General features: G+C 34.9%; 1 long non-coding RNA gene across 1 annotated transcript in view; it reads right to left on the bottom strand.

Moving 5' to 3' along the window:
- Window positions 1–7,532, bottom strand: part of LOC116542605 — a 222,649-nt gene extending 215,117 nt beyond the window's left edge. The window contains exons 1-2 of the long non-coding RNA XR_004265285.1: window positions 7,366–7,532; window positions 6,962–7,108 (exon numbers count right to left, since the gene is read on the bottom strand). This is a non-coding gene — a long non-coding RNA (uncharacterized LOC116542605). The remainder of the gene's footprint in view (window positions 1–6,961; window positions 7,109–7,365) is intronic.
- Between the last annotated feature and the right edge of the window lie 6,548 nt (window positions 7,533–14,080).

Here is a 14,080-nt window from a genome sequence, read left to right as displayed (position 1 = left end):
AGTTAGTGGACTAATAATAAAGAAAAGAAATTAACTGACTTCTGTGGAAATCAGGTATCAATAAAAGAAAAGGAATTTTGGGGGAGGAGGAACATTTATTTACTCTCTAGATAAGTCATTTACTATTCCCATCCCAAGACTGGTTCTTGTGGAGACAGGACAAATCTTACTGAAAAGGAAAAGAAGAAGGTCAGAACAAAGTGAGGAGCAAAAACAAAACAAAATAAAAGAAACAAAAAAAACACACAGAGTCAAAAGAAGTTCACATTTTAATTAATGAAAAATAATAGCGATTATGAGAATAAAGTTAACTAGCAGGGCTTCCTTGGTAACTTTGCAAGCAAATATATTCCTAAGTATTTACTTAAAGTCTGAAATTATTTCAAATTTTATTTAACCAAGAGTCAAAATAGACAATAAGAAGTCCCAATTGCCCTCAGAATGCACTGTGCAATCATATAGCACTTCTAATGCAGCTAGTTCAAACTGAATGTGCTGTAAGTATAAAATACACATGGCATGTCAAAGACTTCGTACCAAAAAAATTACAAAACACCTCATTAACAATTTTTATATTAGTTTAAGTTTAAATATTAGATTTGAATAAAATTAATTTTACCTGTTTTTTTTTTTACATTTTTTAAAATGTGGTTACTAGAAAGTTTAAATTACATATGGGACTCACATCATATGTGTGTTGGACAACACAGTGTTGAGAGATTCACAGGGCGTTTCATTTGTTCCTTCAGAGTAGGGGCTGGGGGTCAGATATACAATAACAAACACTTGTCCAGAGAGGCAACTTTGTCAAGAAAGTATGAAAGACAATGAAAAGTTGAATTGTCTTAATAGAATTTAAACCATGTAATTTGTTAAATGAATGTACAAAAAATAAAGAGTACCTTCTCAAAAATACCGTTCAATGACTCTCCATAAAAAGCAAACAAAACAATCAGACCCTTCCCATCAAAATTTAAAAAAAACACTGTTCCATTTTGTAACCAACATTCTGTGAGCCTTAGAACAATTTAAAGTCACTATACCTCAGTTTCCTATTTAAAATCGTGATGATTATATTTGCTTTGTTTACATAAGCATTACATTCAAATTTGAAAACATGCATTAAAGCACTTTAAGAAAGCATATAAGTGTGCTTCTACTGTAAGAAAGAAAAATCTGCAAATTAGAGGATTTGATATCTGAACTGAGAAAATATAGCTCTTTCTAGATAATGTTTGAGCTGACAAGCGAGTACATTTGAATGATTTAATGGCGACTTAAAAAGTTTCTTTTCATTCTAAATCATATTAAGGATTCAATTAGACTTTCATCTTAAAATAGTAATGCAATTACTTCTGTCATAAAACAACATTTTTTAAAGTGACAATATATACTTTTAGCTTCAAATTTGTTCTCTGTTCCTTTAGCTTATTCTATCACTCTGCAAAACTAAGCATTGTAATATAGAGCAAGTCTCAACAGCCAGGTAACTTACATCTGATGTAAGCCTGATATTTGAAAAATTATATACGCAATAAATATATCATGTATGCATATTCATATACATATGAATTTTTGAATGGGAAACATATAGTCATTAAAAGCATATTTTAGGTCTTAGAGAATATGTCCCACAAGTTTTGGGGAAAGAATGTCTTTTTATTTCTGTATCTGCAAGGCTGATCTCAGATTTCGAGTTTTAGTTATATGTCTACTTTTACCACCTATTTAAATTATACTCCTAGTCATTGGCATTTTATATTTCCATTTAATGTAAATAATTGCATTTCTGTTTATTATATGTTTCTTTTCTTCTGTCATTCTTTGCACAAGTTTAATACAACTATTGTGTAGGTATGAATGTGTCATTTTTCCCATACACTTTCCAAAACTTTTTTGTTAAAATTATTTGTTAAAAATGTTTAATCTTTGTTAATTAGATAGGTTAAAATAGCATTTTATTGAGATTTTGAGTTGCAGTTGTTTAATTACCAGTCTAAACCTATTTTTTGAACTAACTGGCCACTAAGCATTCTTCCTTTATTTTTTACCTTTGTCTATTTTAATGTGTGTCTATCATTTTATTTATTTTAAATACCTCTTAGATGTAAAAGATATCAACTCTTTTCTATCCCATAGACTTCAAATACTTTTCCAAATATATCCCTATTTTGTAACTTGTTTTAATCATGTCATTAGTCATATTGGAGTTATACCACTGGTACTTGAATCATCATCATTTAACTAAATAGTACATATTTTACTTCATTGGCTTTGTATGCCAGGTTAGGTAATGCAGTAGTCCAAAGGGGACTTGGGTGATAAAATTCTTGGGTTCAAACCCCATCCCTAATATCCAACTCATGTATGATCTGATATGTGTTGCTTAACTCCTTCTGTTTTTAATTTTTTAATTCTAAAAGTGAAGGTAAGTAATGCTGATACCTTCATAAGTGGACAATTTTAAGGATTAAACATGATAGTACAGGTTAAACTAGGATAATGTCTTAAACACAATAATTAGTCATCAAGTGATAACTATTACTGTTGTAAGACACTGAATTATCATGGATATAAGAGTTAGTTTCTCATCTCTCTATTTTGTTACATGGATATATCTTAGATTTAAAGTCATGGGCTATGAATCATTGAAAAAAGCAAACAAAGAACACCAGATTTTCCTTTACTCTGATCCAGACTATGTTACGATTTTACAGAAATACTACATAACTTTATGTATGCAGAAGCATAATGTAAACTTCTTGGGTCTGTGATTGAATTTTCTGCTCTCTATGCCCCAGAAACCTCTCACAATGCTAGGGGTGACCCATGATAACAAAACACTAATAAGAACCAGTTTCATTTCTGAGATTGGCATAGTAATGGCAGGTCCATGAAAGAAATGTCTCCTTTTATTGCTGCTTTTCTTCAGGTTCTAAGAGAAAAGAATTAACTAGTACATTTTTGACTATATCTGAGAACTTCCTGGTGTGTGAGAAGTTATATTCTTAGTGGAATATAACTTTTCTTTTATGTTAAGTTTGAAATTTTCCATGTTGGGCTTCCAAAACAGCAATTGCTCTCAAAAAGTTGGATGGCCATTCAATTAAGTCTTAGCAGGAGTATAATGCTTTGCCATTGTGTGCCATTAATGTCTTTTTATCACCTACAATATCTTTCAAGTACTTTGTCTACAAAAGGACTAAGCATCGGTGCACAATGGGAAAAGCTTGAGCTCTGATATCAGATAAGCCTGCAATTGATTTTGAGCTCATTCACTAACTCTGTGACATTAGAAAATACTTACATTCTCTGACCTCTGGTTTTATCTCATATGAAAAGGGAATCAGAATACCCACCTTTCTCGGTTGATATGAGAATTAAAGATAATACATGGCAAGAATATTGTATGCAGCAGGTGATGAATGATAGTTAATAGCAATATAAAGACTAAAATTTTTATACATTCATTTTCCTCAACTGTTTCCAGGAAAGTAATGAGTTACTATATTGAAAGAATAGTCTGACATATTTTTGTGGCTTCCAATGGCATCACTAAATCCAATGATTAGTGATAAAGATAATGAGACTTTTTGGTCAACAATGCCCTGCATTAAATTTTACCGATGGGACTGATTTTAGATAATTACTTAAACTTTTCAAGTACCATTTTTTTCCCATTTAAAAATGAAAATAACAGAAGTATCTCATAAAGTTGTTTTGTCTAACATGACATTATAGGAAAGTTTTGCAGAGTACTAGAGCACAGTAAATGTTCAAGACATCCTCTATTAGATTCAATGCTATCCCCATCAAGCTACCAATGACCTTCATCACAGAACTGGAAAAAAACCACCTGAAACTTCATATGAAACCAAAAGAGAGCCTGCATAGCCAAGACAATCCTAAGCAAAAAGAACAAAGCCAGAGGCATAATGCTACCTGATTTCAAACTATACTACAAGGCTACAGTAATCAAAACAGCATGGTACTTGTACCAAAACAGAGATATAGACCAATGGAACAGAACAGAGGCATCAGAGGCAATGCCACACATCTGCAACCATCTGATCTTTGACAAACCTGACCAAAACAAGCAATAGGGAAAGGATTCTCTGTTTAATAAATGGTGTTGGGAAAACTGGCTAGCAGTGTGCAGAAAGCAGAAACCGGACCCCTTCCTGACACCTTACACTAAAATTAACTCCAGATGGATTAAAGACTTAAACATGGGACCTAACACCATAAAAACCCTAGAAGAAAACCTAGGCAAAACCATTCAGGACATAGGCATAGGCAAGGACTTCATGACCAAAACAACAAAAGCATTGGCAACAAAAGCCAAAATAGACAAATGGGATCTAATTGAACTTAAGGGCTTCTGTACAGCAAAAGAAACAATCATTAGAGTGAACTGGCAACCAACAGAATGGAAAAAAATTTTTGCAATCTACCCATCTGACAAAGGGCTAATATCCAGAATCTACAAAGAACTAAAACAGATTTTCAAGAAAAAAAATGAACCCATCCAAAAGGGGGAGAAGGATATGAACAGACACTTTTCAAAAAAAGATATGTATGAAGCCAACAAACATATGAAAAAATGCTCATCATCACTGATTATTAGAGAAATGCAAATCAAAACCACATTGAGATACCACCTAACGCCAGTTAGAATGGCGATCATTAAAAAATCTGGAGACAACATGCTGGAGAGGATATGGAGAAATAGGAACACTTTTACACTATTGGTGGGAGTGTAAATTAGTTCAACCATTGTGGAAGACAGTGTGGCACTTCCTCAAGGACCTAGAAATAGAAATTCCATTTGACCCAGTAATCTTATTACTGGGTATATTTCCAAAGGATTATAATTCATTCTACTATAAATACACATGCACACGTATGTTCATTGCGGCACTGTTTACAATAGCAAAGACCAGGAACCAACCCAAATGCCCAGCAATTATAGACTGAACAAGGAAAATGTAGCACATATACACCATGGAATACTATGTATCCATAAAAAATGATGAGTTTGTGTCCTTTGTATGGACATAGATGAATCTGGAAACCATTATTCTCAGCAAACTGACACAAGAACAGAAAATCAAACACTGCATGTTCTCACTCATAGGTAGGTGTTGAACAATGAGAACACATGGACACAGGGAGGGGAGCATCACACACTGGGGTCTTTTGGGAGGGGTAAGGGAGGGACAGTTGGGGGGTGGGGAAGTTGAGGAGGGATAACATGGGGAGAAATGCCAGATGTAGATGATTGGGGGATGGAGACAGCAAACGACATTGCCATGTGTGTACCTATGCAACAATCCTGCATGTTCTGCACATGTACCCCAGAACCTAAAGTACAATTTAAAAAATTAATAAAAAAGACATCCTCTAAACCAATTGTTCATATGATGTAAGAATGCCCTCAGCAACAACAAGAACGAGGAGTTATTTACACTCTCTGAAGACTTTTAGTTCTCCCTAACTTGAGTTTTTAAAAGTTAACCTAACATTATACTAACCTAACATTGACATCTAAGCCAGGTAATTCATTATCTCTATCTCAGATTTCTCATCTGTAAAATGGGAGTGACTAATGGTACCCAACTTCTTTTAGGTGTTAAAATAATTAAATCAGATAATACATTAAAAGCCCCTAGCACATTTTCAATCACATGAGTGTTCAATAAAGACATACTTATTTTAATTTGGAGACCAAGTTATTGGAATTTCCTTTTATATGTCTACCTGTCTCCTTTTATATGTCTGAACATTTTCTTAAAAATAGTTGGAATTTTCAAAGAAATCACAAAGCAAATTAGAAAATACCTGAGTTGAATGAAAAGTAAAACACAACAAAATAGATAGAATGCAACAAAACTAGTGCTAAAAGGTTAATCTACAGTTATAAACACCTACATTAGAAAAGAAGATCTCAGATAAATAAACCTAAACCTCTACTTAAGAAACTAGGTAAGGCAGGCTGGGCACAGTGGCTCATGCCTATAATCCCAGCACTTTGGGAGGTCTAGGCAGGTGGATCACCAGGGTTTAGGAGTTCAAGACCAGCCAGTCAACGTGGCGAAACCCCACCTTTATTAAAAGGACAAAAATCAGCTGGGCGTGGTGGTGGGCACCTGTAATCTCAGCTATTCAGGAGGCTGAGGTGGGAGAATCACTTGAACCCAGGAGGCAGGGGTTGCAGTGAGCTGGGATCAGTATTTGCACTCCAGCCTGGGAGACAAGAGTGAGACTCTTTCTCAAAAAACCAATAGAAACTAAATAAGACAGCCAAATCAATTAAAAATGGAAAAAAGAAAGGAAATAATAAAGACTATTATGGTGGAAAAAATCAGTAAATGGTGAAAAAATTTTAATGGCATATTTATTTATGTCAGTGGCGTTTGAACCAGATCTACTCCATCTTGAATAGGTGCTCAGTAAAACAATGCGAACTACTGGGCTGCCTTCCCAAAGGGTTAGGCATTCTAAGTCACAGGATAAGACAGGAGGTCAGCACAAGATACAGGTCACAAAGACCTTGCTGATGGAACAGGAGGAGATAAAGAAAATGGCCAAATCCCACCAAAACCAAGATGGTGATGAAAGTGACCTCTGGTCATCCTCACTGCTCATTATACTCTAATTATAATGCATTAGTATGCTAAAAGACACCCCCACCAGCACCATGACAGGTTACAAATGCCGTCACAACATCAAGAAGTTACCCTATATGGTCTAAAAAGGGGAGGAATCCTCAGTTCCAGGAATTCCCCAACCCTTTCCCAGAAAACTCATGAATAATTCATTTTGGTTTGTTTAGCATATAATCAAGAAATAACCATGAAAATAGCCAACCTGCAGCCCTTGGGGCTTCTGTGCCTAAGGAGTAGCCATTCTTTTATTCCTTTACTTTCTTAATAAACTTGCTTTCACTTTATGGACTTACCCTGAAATCTTCCTTGCATGAGATCCATGGACCATCTCTTGGGGTCAGAATTGAGACATCTTTCTGGTAACAGGGTGACATCAATGAAAATGGTGAATTAAAGACTTCTGAAAGCCGGTCCCTCCATAAAATCAGCAACAAAAATCCCTGGAAAAAAAAAAAGAAGATAAGTATCAACTTTTCAAAACTTTGAAAGCTAGTCAAGGCTTTGCAGCAACCTGGGTCATATTTAGTCAAAAAAATGAATTACTATCAGTAAGACTAGTGAGATTTGTGGTGTTTTAACTTACACTCATCCCATCTCCAACTCCCCAGCTCAGCAGTAGTCCTCAGTGTATCAGCTCACACTGCCAGTACTATAGGGAGAACTATCAATCTCATTATTTGAATTCACTCAAACTCACCTGTTAAACACCTCTCCATTGTAGGTGGAGTACATCATAGAGCTTTCTCAAGTGTTTCTACATCTCTAATGGGTCAAAGAAATCACAAAGCAAATTAGAAAATACCTGAGTTGAATGAAAAGTAAAACACAACAAAATAGATAGAATGCAACAAAACTAGTGCTAAAAGGTTAATCTATGGTTGTAAACACCTACATTAGAAAAGAAGATCTCAGATAAATAAACTTAAACCTCTACCTTAAGAAACTAGGTAAGGCAGGCTGGACGCAGTGGCTCATACCTATAATCCCAGCACTTTGGGAGGTCTAGGCAGGCGGATCACCATTGGTTAGGAGTTCGAGGCCAGCCAACATGGCGAAACCCCATCTTTATTAAAAGGACAAAAATCAGCTGAGCGTAGTGGTGGGCACCTGTAATCTCAGCTATTCAGGAGGCTGAGGTGGGAGAATCGCTTGAACCCAGGAGGCAGAGGTTGCAGTGAGCTGGGATCGGTATTTGCACTCCAGCCTGGGAGACAAGAGTGAGACTCTTTCTCAACAAACCAACAGAAACTAGATAAGACAGCCAAATCAATTAAAAATGAGAAAAAGAAAGGAAATAATAAAGACTATTATGGGGAAAAAAATCAGTAAACTTGGCGAAAAAATTTTAATGGCATATTTATTTTTGGCACAGTATGAGCAAAACAAATGGTTGGCTGAATGTGATTTAATCTTCCACTTTTCACCTATTTTGGCACCATCCAGAGACATCCATAATGAATGTAAAGCAACAGGATTAAACAGGTCATAAAGGACGGCAAAACTCTTGCCTTTTTGCCCCAGCTGGAATGTATTTTGCCTCTAAGTACAAGTCACTTGCAGTTCCGATTTAAGCACACCTGTATCACAGTCTGGGATACATAGCTTATAATAGATGTACTGGGATATGTTCCTTGTCCATCTTCATTGCCTTGTGGGAAAGGATTAGAAAAATATTGTTGATAAGTTACTTCTTTCAAATTATTTAGAATAGTTTCACAAGAGTAATTGCTACTGTTATCGTTTCATAGGTGTTCTTATGCAAATTTTAAATTCACGCTAATAATATATTATAAAGTTTCTTTTATTTGTATAATATTTTCACCTTATTAAGTACTCATAACTGCATGATCTCACCTAGTGATGTCACAACATTGGACTTTCATGAAGCATGCAAAAAAACTTCTACAAACTGTTTTGTGTAACTATTATGAGCCACAGAAGCAGAGAACAAATATGTCATCTCTTTATTCTTTAATTAATAATTCTTTAATCAATCATGCAAATTCATCTTGACTTATTAGCGGGAATCTCATTAGTTCTCACCCAGGCTTATTTCCGTCTGCCCTTTAACTGTTCAGAGATCCCAGAGGTTATCTCATTCTAAAGGTAAATCAACTTTCTCCTGACATCAGGAGTAGAAAAATCTGGAGGCTGGTGTAAGTAACATTGCTGTCATTGTTGAAGCAAAAGCCTGTACAGCCCTTCAGAAATTTTTCTACCTGATAATACGAGGTCCATATACCTACACAGTTTCTAATGTGGTGCCACTCATAGGCTCCAAATTATAACTTTTTTAGTTCGCATACACATGTGTAGTTAGTATTACCCAAAACAAATCTCTTGCTGGATATTTGGATTTACAGCACTACTAGGGTTGTCAAAGTTAAACGTATTCTTTTCCCCTAGCAACTCAGGTTACTCAAGCTTAGATTTTCTGCTTCCCAAAGGTGATGTTATTCCGTGAATCTCATTAAACTTGCCTACTACCAATACTGGTTGAAGGTCAAGTAAATCTGCCTAACACTAACATTTAAAAAATAAAACCTATTCCTGAGACTGCTCAAGTTCTTGGTTATATATTTTAGAAGGTAGAAACTAGCAAGCATATGGGCCAACACAATACCATTTATAAAGCGACTATGGATTAAAATGTTAATTACACAGCACCTGCAAGAATTTTAAATAAAATAACATTTTTATCTGTAATGAGAGAAGGGGAACGTACTGTCTATTTGCTTCCAAGTAGATGCTGGGGTTCTTAGACAAAGTCCCCCTTCTGTTTCTCAGTTAGCAATTTGACATACCAGAAATCACAGGAGCTGTGGCCTTGCTCATGTCACAAAAGGGACCATAAAGAGCTGGTCTCTGTACCCCAGGCCATTTAAAAGGGTCCTAAATAAGAAGTTCTGTTACAGATTAACTGAAATCTCAATGCACAGACCGAAGAAACTGTGATATTTTAAAGATCTCTTTTAAAAGGGAGCCCTTTATTAAAAAATTTATGCCTTGGCAGGTACTGTCTACGCTCTAGAAATATATCATCCAAAAACTTAAAAGCTATCAAGAACAAGTTTCTCATTCAAGGTTTTGCATTTATAGGTTTTAAACGTATCTCTCATACTTTGTTGTCCCATCTCCAAATGTATTCATTCAAAATAAATGAGCTTAGAATAAACTATATATGCAGAAATATAAAGATAAAATGGACTTGCCCTTAAGAAATTCACATTTTAGTAGATGTGTCAACAAATGACTAGAAAGCTATATAACCCGTACTTGAATGAAACTATGAACAGAGTGCATGAGAAGTACAGAAAGTGACTAACTACCAGCAAGAAAGTGTCAGGTCAGAGATGGGAATTGAGCTGGTTCTCACAAAGGTGTGAGCATCGCTGGGCTCCCCATCTGCCACTCTACTAATTATCAGGGTTGATTTGTTAGATTGGGTGTGGTTCAGCACTGTCCCCTTCTTCCCACCAATCTCCCCAATAAACACCAGAGGCTTTTCTGCAGAAGAGAATAACATGCTTAAATAAAGGAAGATGTTTTTTGAAATGATAATAGACTAATACCTGTTTCTACATTAGAAAATTCTCTGAATATTCCTTTGAAAGTTGTATTGAATCATTCTTCGGGTGAAGAAGAAACAGATGGCCATTCTAAATAGAGAGAAATATGTATTTCTCTTAAAGATTATACAGAGAGGTAATAATGGACAAAATAATTCCACCGGCTTGGTAATAGAGAGCCCTCCATAACCCACTAGAAAGGGAAAGGGACAGAGCTAAGGGTGAAGGAGACAGATTGTAGGCTAAGTATAGAAAGATAGGGGGCTCGGTGCAGTGGCTCAAGCCTGTAATCCCAGCACTTTGGGAGGGTGAGGCGGATGGATCACGAGGTCAAGAGATCGAGACCATCCTGGTCAACATGGTGAAACCCCGTCTCTACTAAAAATACAAAAAATTAGCTGGGCATGGTGGTGCGTGCCTGTAATCCCAGCTACTCAGGAGGCTGAGGCAAGAGAATTGCCTGAACCCAGGAGGCGGAGGTTGCGGTGAGCGGAGATCAGCCATTGCACTCCAGCCTGGGTAACAAGAGCGAAACTCCGTCTCAAAAAAAAAAAAAAAAAAAAGAAAGATAGGTTGTCAGGTCCTTCTGTGTATAGGCATTGGGAGCAAAACATATTTTATTTAAGGGAGATATGCAGTTAAGTTTGATTTTTACAGAGATAATATTCATCTGGGCAATGTATGAGATGGACAGAAATAAGAAGGGATAGTCATTAGATCAGTTAGGAAAGCGTTGCAATGAGGCAAGGGAAAATAGGGACATTGGCCAGATCATAGCAATATTAACATAAAAAGGCAACTGGATTCGAAACTCTGGCCTGTATGATACAGGACTTGGCAACTGATTCACTGATGGGGAGATAATAGGGAGCCTATCCCAGACAAGCTGGTGGCTATTAATCCAGGATACTAAGTGAAAGATAAAGTATAGATTGTCAAGGATGATGGGGACCATAGTGTCAGGCACAGAAAGTGTTAAGTTTTAGGGGCAAGAGTGAGACCTGATGGTACACAGCAGGAAATTTGAAAATGTGAACTGGAGCTTTATGGAAAATTTGGAACTAGAAATCCAAATGTAAGAAGGCACCAGTATTAAAAGAAAGCCACAGTTATGGCTGTTTAAGAAGCAACAGAAAAGGAATTTAGAATGAGACAAGTAGAAGACCCAGAACAAAACGTGGGGAACAACATTTACCTTGTGGCAGAGAAAGAAAATCCACCAAAGGGAATGAAAAATATCTAGTTAGAGAACTAAGAAAATATAACTTCCCTTTAAAGTTATGTTATTTATGGATTAAATTATTTTACAACATTTATTATATACTTTATGCCATTTTCTCATGAGGGCTGGAAATAAAATTATGCATAAAGAACTTATATAAAGCTTACGTATGTGTCTGAAAGAGAATGATGAGTTCACATTTGGATAGTCTTAAGTTGTGTAAAAAACTGAAAGGTCTTTATAAAAACATATAAAGACAGGACAAAAAATCTATTTCTTAAGAGACAGACAGAAGAAAAGAATGAGGAAGAACTTTATAAAGGAAAGAATACAGAAATAGAGGAAGAACCAGGATAAACTGGTCCCATAATACAAAGGGATTAAAACTCTTTGTCAAATAGTGTGTTAATGAAAACACATTATCAGTGGGAATTGCTAAAGTGGAGGTTATTGGTAACTTTAGAGAGCAGCTATGATAAAGAGAAAGCAAAAATGCAGATTATTGAGTTGAAGGAGAATAGAGAAGCATGGCAATTGGATGTAAGTATTTGTTTCCACACCTTTCTGAAGGTATATTAAAGAGGTTTTTAAAGAGGTATAAACCCACAGAGAATGAGAGTATACGTGAGAATGATAGCACCAATATCTGGTGACTAAAAAAATTCAGATGAGCAGTAATAATTAGCTCATCAAAGACAGTTGACACCAAACCTGCTGGATACATAGAAATTTAAAAGCTGATGTGGTCCCTAGGTTTGACTACCACTCCATTAAAAAAAAAAAAAAGCAGAAGAGACATGGTGAACAATACAACATAGGGATGCATCAGCAAAATAAAAAATGTGGATAATTCTGTAAAAAAATATCTTGTTTCCTCAGTAAACAAATATCAATAAACAAAATAAATGTAGAAGAAATTGTTATAGATTTAGAGAGAATTAACAGATACATGTGGAATTTGGATTCAGATTTGGACAAAATTTCAAACTCAGGATAATTAGGGAAATTTGAACACTGACTACTAAGTATTTTGTGATTTAAAAAAAAAAACTTTTGTAGATGTGAAATTGGTACTGTGTTACTATTTCTAAAAGAGTTTATCTTCTACAGCAACATAGTGAAGTGTTTCTGAGTGAATGAGTTTGCGATTCTTTAAAGTAATCCAGTAGTTTCAGTGGTACGTTAGGGCAAAGACTGGGATTTGGAGAATATAAATGAAAGAAAATTGGTCATATATTGATGATTATTAAAACAGGGTGCTTTGGATGGGTATTTGATATTTTTCTCTTTATAGTTGTCATTGTTATTTTTATAACGAAATTTTAAGAAAAAATCAAATAAAATTATCTGCAATATACTATTAAAAATTAAGAGATGAGAAATTAATTGGGTCATTACTCTTTTGTCAGAAAGATCACTCTAAATATACTGAAGAAGCTTAATAATAGATGGAACAAAAAACAGTGATAAAGTATAGATTTGCTTATTTATTCATTTCCATAGTATTTACTGATGTTCACGTAATATACTAGATAGGAAGAATACAACAAAATAACCACAGTTTATGAGAAGGCACATGATATGGAGAAATATGTCCTTTATAGTTATTGCAATTATAAAATATAGTAAGTCACTGAGTGTGAAACATGAAAAAATGTCAATGTAGAATCTGGAACTGTTCTATCTAATATGGTAGACACTAGCCATATTTGGCTATGAACATCTGAATGTGGCTAGCAAAAAACTTAACATTTCATTTTATTTCATTTATTAATTTATCCAAATTTTAAAACTTCAGCAGCATAATTTTAAAATTTAAGGAGTACTTTTAAAACTTAAGGAGTACTTTTGTGTATATCACTTTATTATTCTGATAGAGCTATATTTCACTTTATTGCATCATGTGAGATGTTATTGTTGTATTTTACTGCACATGTTGGCAACATTCATCACTTCTAGTATTACACATAAGCTGTTCACCAATCTAGTTGGTGTCTATGGATTGATTCAGTTTGAATGATATTTCTCTATGTACTGATTTAAGATTGTAGTGTTTTTATTTGAATATTTTATGCAGACAGTGGCAGTTACAGCAATACCTATGTAAATTATAATTGATAAATTGATTAAAACACGTATTATTATTTTATAATTAATTTAAGCAAATTGTTTTTCTAGTTTGAAAAAATATGGTAAGTAAAATATAATGCACTATAAAGCATATTTTCACAATAAAAACTCTCAACGTATTAGGTATAGGAGTAGCATAACTCAGCATAATAAAGGCCATAAATGACAGGTCCACAGCTAACATTATACTCAATGGTAAAAGCCTGAAAGCTCTTTCTCTAAGATCAGGAACAAGATCAGGATGCCCACTCCTGTCACTTCTATGCAACATAATACAGCAAGTCATAGCCACAGTAATTAGGCAAGAGAAAGAAATTAAAGGCATCTAAATCAAAACAAAATAATTAACTTGTCTTTGCAGACAATACAGTCTTACTATCCAGAGCTCTAATGACACCAACTAAAAACTATTAGAACCTATTTAAAGTCTGTAAAGTTGCAGGATGCAAAAATAAACACAAAAATCAGTAGAGTTTCCATACACTAACAAC

Source organism: Sapajus apella, unplaced genomic scaffold, assembly GCF_009761245.1.
Source record: "Sapajus apella isolate SASKATOON/1434 unplaced genomic scaffold, GSC_monkey_1.0 scaffold4, whole genome shotgun sequence".
NCBI lineage: Eukaryota > Metazoa > Chordata > Mammalia > Primates > Cebidae > Sapajus > Sapajus apella.
Note: the sequence above shows the minus strand (reverse complement) of the source record. Positions and strands in the feature narration are given on the sequence as shown.